This window comes from Cherax quadricarinatus, chromosome 3 (genome assembly GCF_038502225.1).
Source record: "Cherax quadricarinatus isolate ZL_2023a chromosome 3, ASM3850222v1, whole genome shotgun sequence".
NCBI classification, from domain to species: domain Eukaryota; kingdom Metazoa; phylum Arthropoda; class Malacostraca; order Decapoda; family Parastacidae; genus Cherax; species Cherax quadricarinatus.
In genome coordinates, this window is record NC_091294.1 from 57978489 (window position 1) to 57994036 (window position 15548).

At 40.1% G+C, this 15548-nt stretch overlaps 1 protein-coding gene across 5 annotated transcripts in view; it reads left to right on the top strand.

The window, feature by feature from the left end:
* Positions 1–15548, top strand: part of LOC128684038 (uncharacterized) — a 599042-nt gene that overhangs the window by 93284 nt on the left and 490210 nt on the right. The window lies entirely within an intron of this gene.

The following is a 15548-nucleotide window of genomic DNA, read 5'->3' on the forward strand; positions in this document are numbered from 1 at the left end:
CACTGGCTTGAGGTGGGCCATAAATGATCTCTGTATTTGTTCCAGCTCTGATATTTCTCCTGGCCTGAATGGGACTGTCAAAACTGAACAATATTCCAAATGAGGGAGCACTTGCAATTTGAAAAGTGTCACCATTGGCATTATTTCCCTTGTTTTGAAGATTCTCATCACATACCCCATCCTCCTCCTGGCTGTCATGACTTTTGACTTTTTGTGTTCTTTGAAAGAAAGGCTAGCTGACAGTTATTCCCAAGTCTTTCACATGTTCCTTTCATTCTGTTTGATGATTCTATTGAGTTTTGTATACAGTGTTCCTTTTGAGTTCATTATTTAGACACCTTAGCAATTGGAACTTATTACCAGTGAATGTTATGTTCTCCACTGCTCACTGGAAAACACTGCTTATATCTTCCTGTAATTTTTCAGTGTCTTTTAGTGTCATCTGCAAATGAAACAATTTCTTACCTTAAATTTTGTCTGCTGGTGCTTGTTGATCTTGAAACAGAGAGAACTGCTGTGGCCCTACTGGGAAAAGGGGGATAATTACTGGTGTTCTGCTGCTGCTGTTGAAAGCTGTAGTTGTTGGGTAGATGATTATGACTTGTGTTTTGAAGTCATTGCATACTTAACCCTTTGAGGGTCAAGACCCCTCGATCCTCAACTCCCACATAGGGTTGAAAAATATTCGAAAAAAAAAAAAAAGATTTTTTCTTACCAAAATCTTAAGAATATTTTTGTTGCGTGTACTTGTTGTACATGCAACACAATACTTGCACTAATAGTGTAATCAGTACTTTGTTTACAAAACATGTTTATACAACAATGTAAACACACGGGTACAAATGTTTCACACTAATACTTATGTAATGTATTCAGCTGTGGAAATCTTGTGGAACTCCTTGAAACACTTCTGAATACATAGTGCTGTTTTACACATCTCTTCTCATACTTACTGGAGTGCAGGCAAGAGAGATGCATCATAACTTACACCTGGAAAATAGTGGAGGGACTGGTCCCTAATCGGCACACAGAAATCACTCTATGAAAGCAAAAGACTTGGCAGGCAATACAACATACCTCCAATGAAAAGTGGGGGCACCATTAGTACACTAAGAGAAAATACAATGCTGCCTCTCCTTACTTAATGAAGGAGTTCCATTCCTAAGACCATGTCGGTAAACGAGTACATCGCTAAGTGAGAGGCTGTAATTGTCCGGAGCCCAAGACTGTTCAACAGCCTCCCACCAGCCATAAGGGCAATTACCAATAGACCCCTGGTTGTCTTCAAGAGGGAGCTAGACAGATATCTAAAGTCAGTGCCGGATCAGCCAGGCTGTGGTTCGTATGTTGGACTACATGCGGCCAGCATTAACAGCCTAGTTGATCAGACCCTGATCCACTGGGAGGCCTGGTCATGTAGCGGGCTGCAGGAGCATTGATCTCTGGAATATCCTCCAAGTAGACATATAAAATGTGTGTGTGCACTTTGCTTGGTGCCTTTGTGTATATACAGACATACCATCTCTTCTGAGCCCAATTCATCTTTTCTATGTTAGGAAATGATTACCAATCTTCAAACAAGAGAGTTTTCAGTAATCAATTACAGTGGTCCCTCGCTTTTCGTAGTTCTCGGCAATCGTAGATTTCGCCATTCATAGGGGTATTTTCGTATAAACGTGGACTTGCTTTTCATAGGTTGACTCGCGAATAGTAGTTCGTCCGGGATGTGTACACACGGTGTGAGCCAAGGCGGCCTCCCTACCCAGCCAGTCTGGCATTGTTTACCAGTGAGTGAAGGTCCCCTCAGGTGCTCCTACGAAATATTTCATAATATTCCACTCATTTTAGTGCTTGCAAGTACTAAATAAGCTACCATGGCTCCAAAGAAAGCTCCTAGTGCCAAGCCTGTGGTAAAGAAGGTGAGAAATATGTACAGTGACAAAGTCTTGGGCCATTTTAGGGAAGTGTTAAAGAGACTCCAGAAACAGAGCTCTCTCCACAGTTATTTTGCGAGACAGGACTAGAGTGACTCTCAAGGTGGTCCTAGTGGCATTAAGAAACAGAGAAGAGAAGCAACCCCAGAGAAGCAATTGGTACCTGAGGTGTTACTGAAAGGGGATTCCCCTTCCAAACTGTAAACAATCCAATCTCTCTCCTCCTCCAGTCTCCCATACACTAAGAAGAATCTCCAATAAAGGTAAGTGTTATGCTGTTAATGTTTCATTCATCATTTCCCATTGTATTGTTTATGTACTACATGTATATTTCATGTAAAAAATTTTTTTGTTTTAACTTCTGGGTGTCGGGAACGGATTAATTGTATTTACATTATTTCTTATGGGGAAAATTGATTCGCAAATCGTAAATTTCGTTTATAGTAGCTCCTCCAGGAACGGATTAATTACGAAAAACGAGGGACCACTGTATTGGCTATATTTCTTGTACCCTAAGTGTTACTTTTGGTCATTATATGTTTGAAACAAAAACCTCATCATTAATTCCATGATTATCATTGTTGGAGCAGTCAGTAGGGTATCAAATTCATTCATTTTGCCTGGGAGTGAGGTCTTTGTCTGCACTGCATGGTGAACAAGATGTACTAAATATAACATTCCCACAATACACTGTTGGGGGGATGGGGGGGCTGATTGTTTGTATACTGCACACACCGCCATGCAGACTCGTTCTTTCATATGTAGGCCTACCAGGCCTCTCTCAATAAATTTAAAAATGTTAGAATTTAGGCGTAGATCTTCATCAAGGACCCTAGCATCAATGAGGTAGAACTACATGAGCACTGAAAGGGGTTAAACTTGCCACCCTTGTCTGACCAACAAGCACTAGACAAGCCTGGCATAAGGCCGGGCTCTGGGACTAGAAAAACTCAGAATTCATTAAAGTTATCCTACTTCACAATAGTGTGTGCTGTGCATATGCTGATGGCATATTTTACCCAGGAAGTATTTGAAGTTTTTGAAAGTACCTTGTACCTTGCCATAATTTTCTCAAGCCTCAATTTATTGTTAATTGCAGCATTGTATCCCATGCAACTTGTATAGAAATTAATGCATCTGCAGTACAGCCTATCCTCACTTACGGACGTACTCATTTACCAACAACTTGGAGTTACGACGGGCGCTCTAACGAATGGGTATTGTTTACTGTACGAGAACTTGGGTCATGAACGCAACGTAGCGTCTCAGCATCAGACATTAATCTCCTTCCTACAGCCACTCAGTACACTAGCTTTCACAGTCTCCAAGACAACATATTTGTACAGATTTAATGTTTTTCCTCTTGGAAGAGGAAAACAACAGGAAAATGAAAGTACAAAAGAAGTTCATTGTAAAGGGGTTAGTGATGCATCTCAGCATCAAGCAATCTCCAAGGCTACATATTTCATCTATAAATTTGTACTTTATTGTGCATCCCATAGAAAATAGTTAGAAGTGCAGCAACACGAAGAGGAAAAACAAGTGGAAAATGGAAGAAGTACAAAAGAAGTTCACAGTAAAGGGGTTAGCTGGTGTGTTTGTATGTGTGTTTACATTCTCGGTGTATTGTGACAGCTTAAGAAATTAATTCTGTGAACTAGGTATATTGATGGAAATAATAATAAATAATAATCACTCTGGAGTGCTTTATATGTCAACTGCCAAACCTGTACAACATACTTATGACATTTAAAGTGCTCCAGATCGATTATTTATTATTATTATTATAAATTATTATTATTATTATTTATTTATTAACACACTGGCCGATTCCCACCAAGGCAGAGTGGCCCAAAAAAGAAAAACTTTCACCATCATTCACTCCATCACTGTCTTGCCAGAAGGGCGCTTTACACTACAGTTTTTAAACTGCAACATTAACACCCCTCCTTCAGAGTGCAGGCACTGTACTTCCCATCTCCAGGACTCAAGTCCGGCCTGCCGGTTTCCCTGAATCCCTTCATAAATGTTACTTTGCTCACACTCCAACAGCACGTCAAGTATTAAAAACCATTTGTCTCCATTCACTCTTATCAAACACGCTCACGCATGCCTGCTGGAAGTCCAAGCCCCTCGCACACAAAACCTCCTTTACCCCCTCCCTCCAACCTTTCCTAGGCCGACCCCTACCCCGCCTTCCTTCCACTACAGACTGATACACTCTTGAAGTCATTGTTTCGCTCCATTCTCTCTACATGTCCGAACCACCTCAACAACCCTTCCTCAGCCCTCTGGACAACAGTTTTGGTAATCCCGCACCTCCTCCTAACTTCCAAACTACGAATTCTCTGCATTATATTCACACCACACATTGCCCTCAGACATGACATCTCCATTGCCTCCAGCCTTCTCCTCACTGCAACATTCATCACCCATGCTTCACACCCATATAAGAGCGTTGGTAAAACTATACTCTCATACATTCCCCTCTTTGCCTCCAAGGACAAAGTTCTTTGTCTCCACAGACTCCTAAGTGCACCGCTCACCCTTTTCCCCTCATCAATTCTATGATTCACCTCATCTTTCATAGACCCATCCGCTGACACGTCCACTCCCAAATACAGTGGACCCCCGCCTAACGATATTATTTCAATCCAGAAGTCTGTTTGGGTGGCGTTATTGACCGAATTTGTTCCCATAAGAAATATTGTGAATTAGATTAGTCCGTTTCAGACCCCCAAAAATACATCTACAAAAGCACTTACAAAAATACACTTACATAATTGGTCGAGTTGGGAGCTGATCATTAGGCGGGGGTCCACTGTATCTGAATACATTCACCTCCTCCATACTCTCTCTCTCCAATTTGATATCCAATCTTTCATCACCTAATATTTTTGTTATCCTCATAACCTTACTCTTTCCTATATTCACTTTTAATTTTCTTCTTTTGCATACCCTACCAAATTCATCCACCAACCTCTGCAACTTCTCTTCAGAATCTCCCAAGAGCACAGTGTCATCAGCAATGAGCAACTGTGACAACTCCCACCTTATGTGTGATTCTTTATCTTTTAACTCCACGCCTCTTCCCAAGACCCTCGCATTTACTTCTCTTACAACCCCATCTATAAATATATTAAACAACCACGGTGACATCACACATCCTTGTCTAAGGCCTACTTTTACAGGGAAATAATCTCCCTCTTTCCTACATACTCTAACTTGAGCCTCACTATCCGTGTAAAAACTCTTCACTGCTTTCAGTAACCTACCTCCTACACAATACACCTGCAACATCTGCCACATTACCCCCCTATCCACCCTGTCATACGCCTTTTCCAAATCCATAAATGCCACAAAAACCTCTTTAGCCTTATCTAAATACTGTTCACTTGTATGTTTCACTGTAAACACCTGGTCCACACACCCCCTACCTTTCCTAAAGCCTCCTTGTTCATCTGCTATCCTATTCTCTGTCTTACTCTTAATTCTTTCAATAATAACTCTACCATACACTTTACCAGGTATACTCAACAGACTTATCCCCCTACAATTTTTGCACTCTCTTTTGTCCCCTTTGCCTTTATACAAAGGAACTATGCATGCTCTCTGCCAGTCTCTAGGTACCTTACTCTCTTCCATACATTTATTAAGTAATTGCACCAACCACTCCAAAACTATATCCCCACCTGCTTTTAACATTTCTATCTTTATCCCATCAATCCCAGCTGCCTTACCCCTTTCATTTTACCTACTGCCTCACGAACTTACCCCACACTCACAACTGGCTCTTCCTCTCTCCTACAAGATGTTATTCCTCGTTGCCCCATACACGAAATCACAGCTTCCCTATCTTCATAAACATTTAACAATTCCTCAAAATATTCCCTCCATCTTCCCAATACCTCTAACTCTCCATTTAATAACTCTCCTCTCCTATTTTTAACTGACAAATCCATTTGTTCTCTAGGCTTCCTTAACTTGTTAATCTCACTCCAAAACTTTCTTATTTTCAACAAAATTTGTTGATAACATCTCACCCACTCTCTCATTTGCTCTCTTTTTACATTGCTTCACCACTCTCTTAACCTCTCTCTTTTTCTCCATATACTCTTCCCTCCTTGCATCACTTCTACTTTGTAAAAACTTCTCATATGCTAACTTTTTCTCCCTTACTACTCTCTTTACATCATCATTCCACCAATCGCCCCTCTTCCCTCCTGCACCCACTTTCCTGTAACCACAAATTTCTGCTGAACACTCTAACACTACATTTTTAAACCTACCCCATACCTCTTCGACCCCATTGCCTATGCTCTCATTAGCCCATCTATCCTCCAATAGCTGTTTATATCTTACCCTAACTGCCTCCTCTTTTAGTTTATAAACCTTCACCTCTCTCTTCCCTGATGCTTCTATTCTCCTTGTATCCCATCTACCTTTTACTCTCAATGTAGCTACAACTAAAAAGTGATCTGATATATCTGTGGACCCTGTATAAACATGTACATCCTGAAGTCTACTCAACAGTCTTTTATCTACCAATACATAATCCAACAAACTACTGTCATTTTGCCCTACATCATATCTTGTATACTTATTTATCCTCTCTTTCTTAAAATATGTATTACCTATAACTAAACCCCTTTCTATACAAAGTTCAATCAAAGGGCTCCCATTATCATTTACACCTGGCACCCCAAACTTACCTACCACACCCTCTCTAAAAGTTTCTCCCACTTTAGCATTCAGGTCCCCTACCACAATTACTCTCACTTGGTTCAAAGGTTCCTATACATTCACTTAACATCTCCCAAAATCTCTCTCTCTCCTCTACATTCCTCTCTTCTCCAGTACATACACACTTATTATGACCCACTTTTCGCATCCAACCTTTACTTTAATCCACATAATCCTTGAATTTACACATTCATATTCTCTTTTCTCCTTCCATAACTGATCCTTCAACATTAGTGCTACCCCTTCCTTAGCTCTAACTCTCTCAGATACTCCGGATTTAATCCCATTTATTTCCCCCCACCGAAACTCCCCTACCCCCTTCAGCTTTGTTTCGCTTAGGGCCAGGACATCCAACTTCTTTTCATTCATAACATCAGCAATCGTCTGTTTCTTGTCATCCGCACTACATCCACGCACATTCAAGCATCCCAGTTTTATAAAGTTTTATTATTATTATAAATTACAGGTACCATCCGACTTACGACCAAGCTTGGTTCTGACCAACTGGTCGTAAGTCAAAATGGATGTAACTCGAACCTTACTACTGAATATCAACATCACACTTTTGTAATGATTTTTATTTTGTTTTATTTTGGTATTTAATTTTTTTCTTTACTTTTTATGCTGTTAGTACTCTATTTTATACAGTAAGGTTTAGGATAAACACTGTGTACAACATAGTTTTTTTTCTTGTGACAAGAATGATCTAGGAGTGCTTCCCCTGATGTAAAGACTGTTTTCTTTCGTTATAGACCAGAGGTACAGATGAGAAAACATCTATTTTATGATCTTATCCCAGAGCAGCAGCCTCCACCTCTGCCCCATTCACATGTGGCATATATTATTCATTTCAGCATCTTTATCACAGTTCTAGGGTATTTATTGTGTTTCATGCTTTAATTCAATGGACGTCATTCTCTTTTTCTTCTCAGCCCCGTCCTTTACACTTTTTTACAACCCATGGTTAGAAAAAATTTTAGCAAAATAACTGCACAAAACACAAGCACAACATAAGAGAAATGCTTCCATGGCACTGCTGAGCGGATATTGTGGTGTTCGCTGCACCAACTAGTGGCAGCATTCTGAAGCTTGCTCGTAACTCAGAGCAAAAGATTGACCAAGTGACAGTTCTTAACACGAAAAACTTGTATGTTGGGGCACTCGTAAGTAGAGGTTCCACTGTATATTAGAGCCGATTTCCTCTATTCTGTTAATTTCAAGATACAGTATACTACTGTATAAACATTAAAAATACAGTGGTCCCTCGGTTTTCGTAATTAATCCGTTCCTGGAAGTGTGACTATTATTGAAATTGACGATTTTCAAATCCATTTTCCCCATAAGAAATAATGTAAATCCAATTCGTTCCAGACACCCAGAAGTATCAACAACAATTTTTTTTTTACCTTAAAGATAGATTTACATGCACAAAAGAATGAACATTCAACATGACAGTTACCTTTATTGATGGCTGTTGTTGATGAATGGAAGACAGGGAGGAGGAGAGAGGGAAGAGAGGTTGTTTGGAAGGGAAATCCCCCTCCATAAGGACTCGAGGTCACTTCAGGGGTCACTTCCCTGACTTAAATATAGATTTACATGCAGAAAAGAATACCAAATAAATTGTAAAGGACCTGCCAAGTATGGGCTAACAGGCCTGCTGCAGTGATCCTCCTTTCTTATGTTCTTATAAAATGTAAATGAACATTGGTAATAGGGGTAGTTGATGAGTGGAACGGTCTGCCTAGTAGGGTGATCGAAGGTAAAACATTGGGTAGTTTCAAATTTAGGTTGGATAAATAGATGAGTGAGAGGGGTTGGATTTGAGTCGGACCTGCACCTGAGCTTATTGCTTGGGTAGCATTTGTTCTGTTAGTTGGTTGGATTTGTGAAGGACCTGCCTAGTATGGGCCAACAGGACTATTGCAGTGTTCCTCCTTTCTTATACTGCATGTGTGTATATATTTCCAGGCCTATTGCAGTGTTCCTCCTTTCTTAAGTTCTTATGTTCTTATTTAACATCACACTTACCTTTATTGAAGACTTGGTTGTGCGAGGGAGGGATGGCGAGTTTATTGTTGGAGAATATGACACTAATATCAACTCTGCGGCTTATTTATCTATCACAATTCAACTAATATGACATAAACAATACTAATAACATAAAAACATGGAATATACTCTAGAATGAATAAAATAAGTCATTGTGTATGTCACAAGGTGTTGTGTTGTTGGGTGTATGAGGGCCACTGAGAGTAAGCCATCCATAATGGTGGTGAAGCAGCAGCTGAGGCGGCGGTGTTTTCTGTAGCCTTATGTAACCCCAACAACATTGGAGGAGTTAGTAGTGTCGCTGAATCACTGAAGAAGTCACCCCTCTACCACCATCAGAACCACTACCACTGTCTACCACCACTACCACCTTCTACCACTATTGCAACTGCTACCACCATCACTACCACCTTCTACCACTATTACAACTGCTACCACCATCACTACCACCTTCTACCACCCTATACCACCATCAACCACTATCACAACTGCTTCCACTCTACCACCACCACCTTCGTATTTTTCTACAAGCTTTTTCTTAAATAATTATGTGTGTTTCTCACATTCTTTACCAAAGGGCTGGCACTAGAAGGTTTCTTTGGAGCCATGGTGACTTATTTAGCAGTTGCAAGCACTAAAATAAATGGAATATTATGAAATGTATCATATGAACTCATGGGATCATCCTCACTCGCTGATAAACAATGGCACACTGGCTGGGAATGGAGTGTGAGGCGGGTCAGGGCTGTGTGTACACATCCCAGATGAACGATTATTTGCGAGTCAAACGACGATTCATGAGCCAATGTTTTGATGAAAATAACGTTACGATTTTCGAAAATTACGACTATCGAGCCTTACGATTATCGAGGGACCACTGTATACCAGAAATGTTATAAATGGTGCAAAGGTGACATTAAAACAATATCAAAGATGGTTGACACAAATTCACTACCATTATAGTATACTCCTCACTTAGCAAAGAATTTGTGTAACAACGTGGTCTTAAGAAATGAACTCCATCGTTAACCCTTTCACTGTCAGTGCCATATAGATATGGCTGACGAGCCAGTGTTGGCGACTTAGTAATATGCCAAAATTCTAGCGGCTTACCTTCCCAAGCAGATTGAAGTGTCAGTGAAGATGAATCTCATGGTTTTGAGGAGTTTGTGACTGAAAGCTATGCCCAGGATACCAGAAATAGTGCTGAAAACCCAGATGATTATCAACCTTCCACCTCCCTTCCACCTTCCACCAAAAAAGTCAGACAAAGTGACTTATTTCCATGTGGGTGGTGGGGAAGGCAGTGTGGGTTTGTGTAAACAACATAGCAGCATATGTGTAGATTGCCTAGGATAACCCAAAAGAAGTCAGTGACTTGTATCCATGTGGATGGTGGGGAAGACTGCATGGTTTCCCTGGAGAGGGTTTAGGGGGTCAATGCCCCCATGGCTTGGTCTGAGACCAGGCCTCATGGTGGATCAGGGCCTGATCAACCAGGCTGTTACTGCTGGCCGCATGCAAACTGATGTACGAACCACAGCCTGGTTGGCCGGGTACTGACTCTAGGTGCCTGTCCAGTGCCTTTTTGAAGACAGCCAGGGGTCTACTGGTAATCCCCCTTATGTATGCTGAGAGTCAGCTGTGCACCCTTGGGCCCCAGATACTTAATGTGTTGTCTCTCAATGTACTCGAGGCGCCCCTGCTTTTCATTAGGGTAATGTTGCATCTCCTGCCGAGTCTTTTGCTTTCATAGGGAGTGATTTTCGTGTGCAGGTTTTGTACCAATCCCTCCAGGACCATCCAAGTGTATATTAACATGTGTATCTCTCCTGCATTCCAGGGAATACAGATGAAGGACCTTCAACTGTTACCAGTAGTTTAGGTGCCTTATCGTACTATGTGTCCTGTGAAAGTTCTTTGTACACTCTCCAGGTCAGCAATGTTGCCAGCCTTGAAGAGGGCCGTTAGTGTACAGCAGTATTCCAGCCTAGAGAAAACAAGCGATTTGAAGAGAATCATCATGTGCTTGGCATCCCTAGTGTTGAAAGTTCTCATTATCCATCCTATCATTTTCCTAGCAGATGCGGTAGATACATTGTTGTGGTTTTTGAAGACTAGATCCTCTGACATTAACACTCCCAGGTCCTTCGCATTACTTTTTCACTCTATTGTATGGTTAGAATTTGTCATATACCCCAATGCATTTTTAATTTCCTCAAGTTTTCCATATCTGAGTAGTTGAAATTTCTCCTCGTTGAATTTCATATTGTTTTGAGTGGCCCATTTGAAGATTTGGTTCATGTCTAATTGGAGTCTTGTGGCGTCTTCAATGGAGGTCACTGTCGTGGTAATCCAGGTGTCATCGACAAAGGAAGACGTGGAGTTATGGCTTACATCTCTGTCAGATATGAGGATGAGGAATAGAATGGGAGCGAGTACTGTGCCTTGTGGAACAGAGCTTTTCACCATAGCTGCCTGGGATTTTACTGTTTTTTTACTATTACTCATTGTGTTCTGTTTGTCAGGAAGTTATAGATCCATCTACCAACTTCTCCTGTTATTCCTTTGTCACACATTTTGTGCTATTACACCATGGTCACACTTGTCGATAGCTTTTGCAATGTCTGTGTATACTACATCTGTATTTTGTTTATCCTCTACAGCATCCAGGACCTTGTCATAGTGGTTCAGTAGCTGTGACAGGCAGGAGTGACCTGCTCTAAACCCCTGTCTCTGGGTTGTATAATTAATGGGTATCTAGGTGGTTGGCGATCTTGCTTCTTGGAACATACTCAGATTTTTATGATATGGGATGTTAGTGCCATTGGTCTGTAGTTCTTTGCAATTGCTTCACTGCCACCTTTGTTGAGTGGGGCTATGTCTGTTGTTTTTAGTGTGTGTGGGATGACCCCTGTGTCCATGCTCCCTCTCCATAGAATGCTGAAGTCACACGATAGGGGCTTCTTGCAATTCTTGATGAACACGGAGTTCTACGAGTCTGGGCCCGGGGCTGAGTGCATGGTCATATCATTTATTGCCTTTTCAAGGTCTTGTGGAGTTAGGATAATATCCAAGATTTTTGAGATGACCAAATTTTGGGTTTCGTTCATAAAGAATTCATTTGGATTGTCAACTCTGTCTGGGCAGCGGCTCGCTAAACACTGAGTTGTATTGGGACTTTAATGTCTCACTCATTTCTTGGGTGTCATCTGTGTATGTCCCATCATGCAGGGGCCCAGTACTGTTTTTTTTGTTTCTTGTGGGGAAGACAGCGTGAGGTTTGTGTAAACAAACCAAGCTGACTTGAGTAACTATAGACCAATATCTAACTTAACACAGCTCTCTAAAATCTTTGAAAAATTAATTCATAGACGGATCTTATTCTTACCTCGTTTCACACAACATATTAAACCCTTGTCAGTTTGGATTCAGGAATAATAAAAGCACAAATGACGCTATCATACACATGCTAGAACTAATATATACCGCACTTGAAAAGAAAGAAGTCCCGCTGGGCATTTTCATTGATTTACGTAAAGCTTTCAATACAGTCGATCATGAACTACTGTACTCCAAATTAATCCACTGTGGTATCAGAGGCCGCTCCCTCAACTACCTAAAGTTATACCTTAGTAACAGAACTCAGTATGTGTATGCAAATGATGCAAACTCCTCCACCCAACCAATCACAGTAGGAGCCCCACAAGGAAGTGTCCTTGGACCACTCCTCTTTCTCATCTACATCAATGATCTACTGAATGCATCACAGCTACTCAAACCCATATTATTTGCAGATGACACTACATATGTATTTTCCCACCCAAACGCAGTCATACTAGCAAACACAGTCAATGCTGAATTACAGAAAATATCTGCCTGGATGGTGACTAACAAACTTACCCTGAACACTGATAAAACCTATTTCATTCAGTTTGGAAACAAAGCTGCTAATGATCCAATCAACATTATGCTAAATGGATCATCAGTCACAAGACTCAGAGGGAAAATTCCTAGGTATCCACCTTGACAATAGCCTTAAGTTCCGGACACACATACAACAAATCACCAAGAAAATCTCCAAGACTGTAGGCATACTATCAAAGATAAGGTACTACGTTCCACAATCATCTCTCCTGGCACTGTACCATTCACTCGTATACCCTTATCTTACATATGGAATTTGTGCATGGGGATCAACAACAACCAATCACCTAAAACCCCTAATAACCCAGCAAAAGGCAGCAGTAAGAATGATAACAAATTCCCACTCCCGCCAGCATACTCCACCAATTTTCAAAAGTCTGAATCTGCTTACCATTAAGAACATCCATACTTATTCATGTGCCTACTACATACACAGAACAATACACGCAAATATAAACCCCCCCACTCAAACTTTTCCTCACCAACCTAAACAGGACACATGACCACAACACAAGAGACAGATCTCTTTTTGATATACCTCGTGTCCATATCACACAGTTTAAAAACTATGCACATAAAGGGCCCCAAAATATGGAATTCATTACCAGAAGATATTAAAGTAACCCAGTCTGAAAATCGATTTAAGACTCTTCTCAAAAGCCACTTAATCACCCTAGACTAAATGCTAAATACTCAGTACACATTTACTCACCTATGTACTCCCACATCATAACTGAAACAATCACATTGAACCTTTTATCCATTGTTGACAGGAATATAATTGAACCATTGTTTTTCACAAAAGCATTTTAGAATATAAATTCATATATCTTTGTATTATACAAATTTTGATTCAACTATGAAATAATTACTTTGCTACTGTACAACTATAATATACTACTCCTTAGTATTAAGTAGAATGTAAGCCAATAATGTTAAGTTGGCCCATAATGCCTAGGCATAATAGAGGCTCTCTTTGCATTGCAACCCACTATTGTATATACAAAATCTCAAACAAAAAAAGTATCCAAAACGGTGGGGATCCTCTCCAAGATACGATACTACGTGCCGCAAACTGCCCTTCTCACACTATACCATTCACTTATATATCCATACCTCACCTATGCTATCTGTGCTTGGGGTTCAACTGCAGCAACACACCTAAAGCCAATAATAACCCAACAAAAAGCCGCAGTAAGAATAATCACGAAATCCCATCCCTGGCAACACACCCCCCCACTCTTCATAGATCAAAACTTACTCCCTGTTCAGAACATCCACACTTACTACTGTGCAATCTATATCTACAGGACCTTAAATTCCAATATTAACCTTGACCTAAAATGCTTTCTTGATAGTTGTGACAGAACCCACAGGCATAACACAAGACACAAACATCTCTGTGACATTCCCCGTGTTCGACTAAACCTTTACAAAAATTCAATGTATTTCAAAGGACCTAAAATCTGGAACACCCTACCTGAAAACTCTAGAACTGCAGACACATTCATCACTTTCAAAACTACAGTTAGAAAACATCTTATCTCCCTGATCCACCCCGACAACTAACTACATGATAACCACCTAGTGGTTCACAATTACGCTCACTCACCCACTGACTATAAACCCAGAAATACTAATCTTAATCTTAAAATAATAAATCCTAACTAGTCATAAGTTTGCTTATTGTACTCCAATATAGACACCTTTTATTGTGCCAAAACAAAAGCATTCACATTGCTAAACTCACAAATTATGATGTAGTCACTTAGCCTTAATACCATAATCTGTAAGGATTTAAGGTTAAGAATTAATCTAAGTCTGCTCGAAATGCCTAGCCATGCTAGGTGTCCTAGTGGCCCCCTCTGCAAGTAGTATTTTATAACATGTAAACCACACAATACCCAAAGCCTGTAAACCCCACATTGTAACCCTTATAGAGAATTAACTTGAATTGAAATGTACTGTTTGCAAAGACATTAAATAAATAAATAAAATAGCAGCATATGTGTAGATTACCTAGGATGACACAAAAAAGTCAAAGTGACTTACTTCCATGTGGTTGGATGGGTAGTAGAGAAGGCAACGTGGGTTTGTGTAAACATGTTTTGTAAACAATATAATGATAACAATGTTTGTGTGGTTATTGTGTTGCATACAATGAGTGGATATATATGCATTATATATTGGTCTCACAGGCCACAAAAGTTACTTGAAAATTTAAAATATTAGAAAAGAAAAGAAAAAAAATGAAAAGTAAAAATAATATTACCGAGTGAGCAGCAGTTTGCCAGTGTTGCCATAAGCAGTTCACTTTGTCAACTTCACGCCTCTGTCTCAGTAAGTACTGATCACAAAAGTTTTTTTTTTTTCTTTTAAAACAATCAGGAAAGTATTCTTAAGATTTTGATAATTTTTTTTTCTTTTTCTTGACACTGAGAGTGAGTTTGGGATCAGAGGTCTCAACAGTAAAAGGGTTAAGTGAGGAGAGGCTGTGTACTATTATGGTTAAAAGTACATTCTATTAGAGGAAACTAAAGTTGTGCTACAATTTGAGTGGTACATTGTTGGAGGAAAGTATGAAATGGAATGTTCTTAGCACATGATGTTATTTACTATGTGTATAAGATCTAAAGAAAATTTACTTCATGTGATGCTTTATAGTTAGTTGCCTTTTTGTGCCAGTAAATTTATAGGCCTAAAACTGTTATACTACCTTGGCTCGTTTCAGTTTGAAAGCTCAGTCCTAGCTGTCTACTGCAACCTCCCTGGATGCAGTACAGTTGGCTAACACTGATACCTATTTACTGCTAGGTAGACAGGGGCAACAGGCATAAGGAAACATGCCCAGCATCTCCACCCTCCCCATGATTTAACTCAGAACCTTTGGTT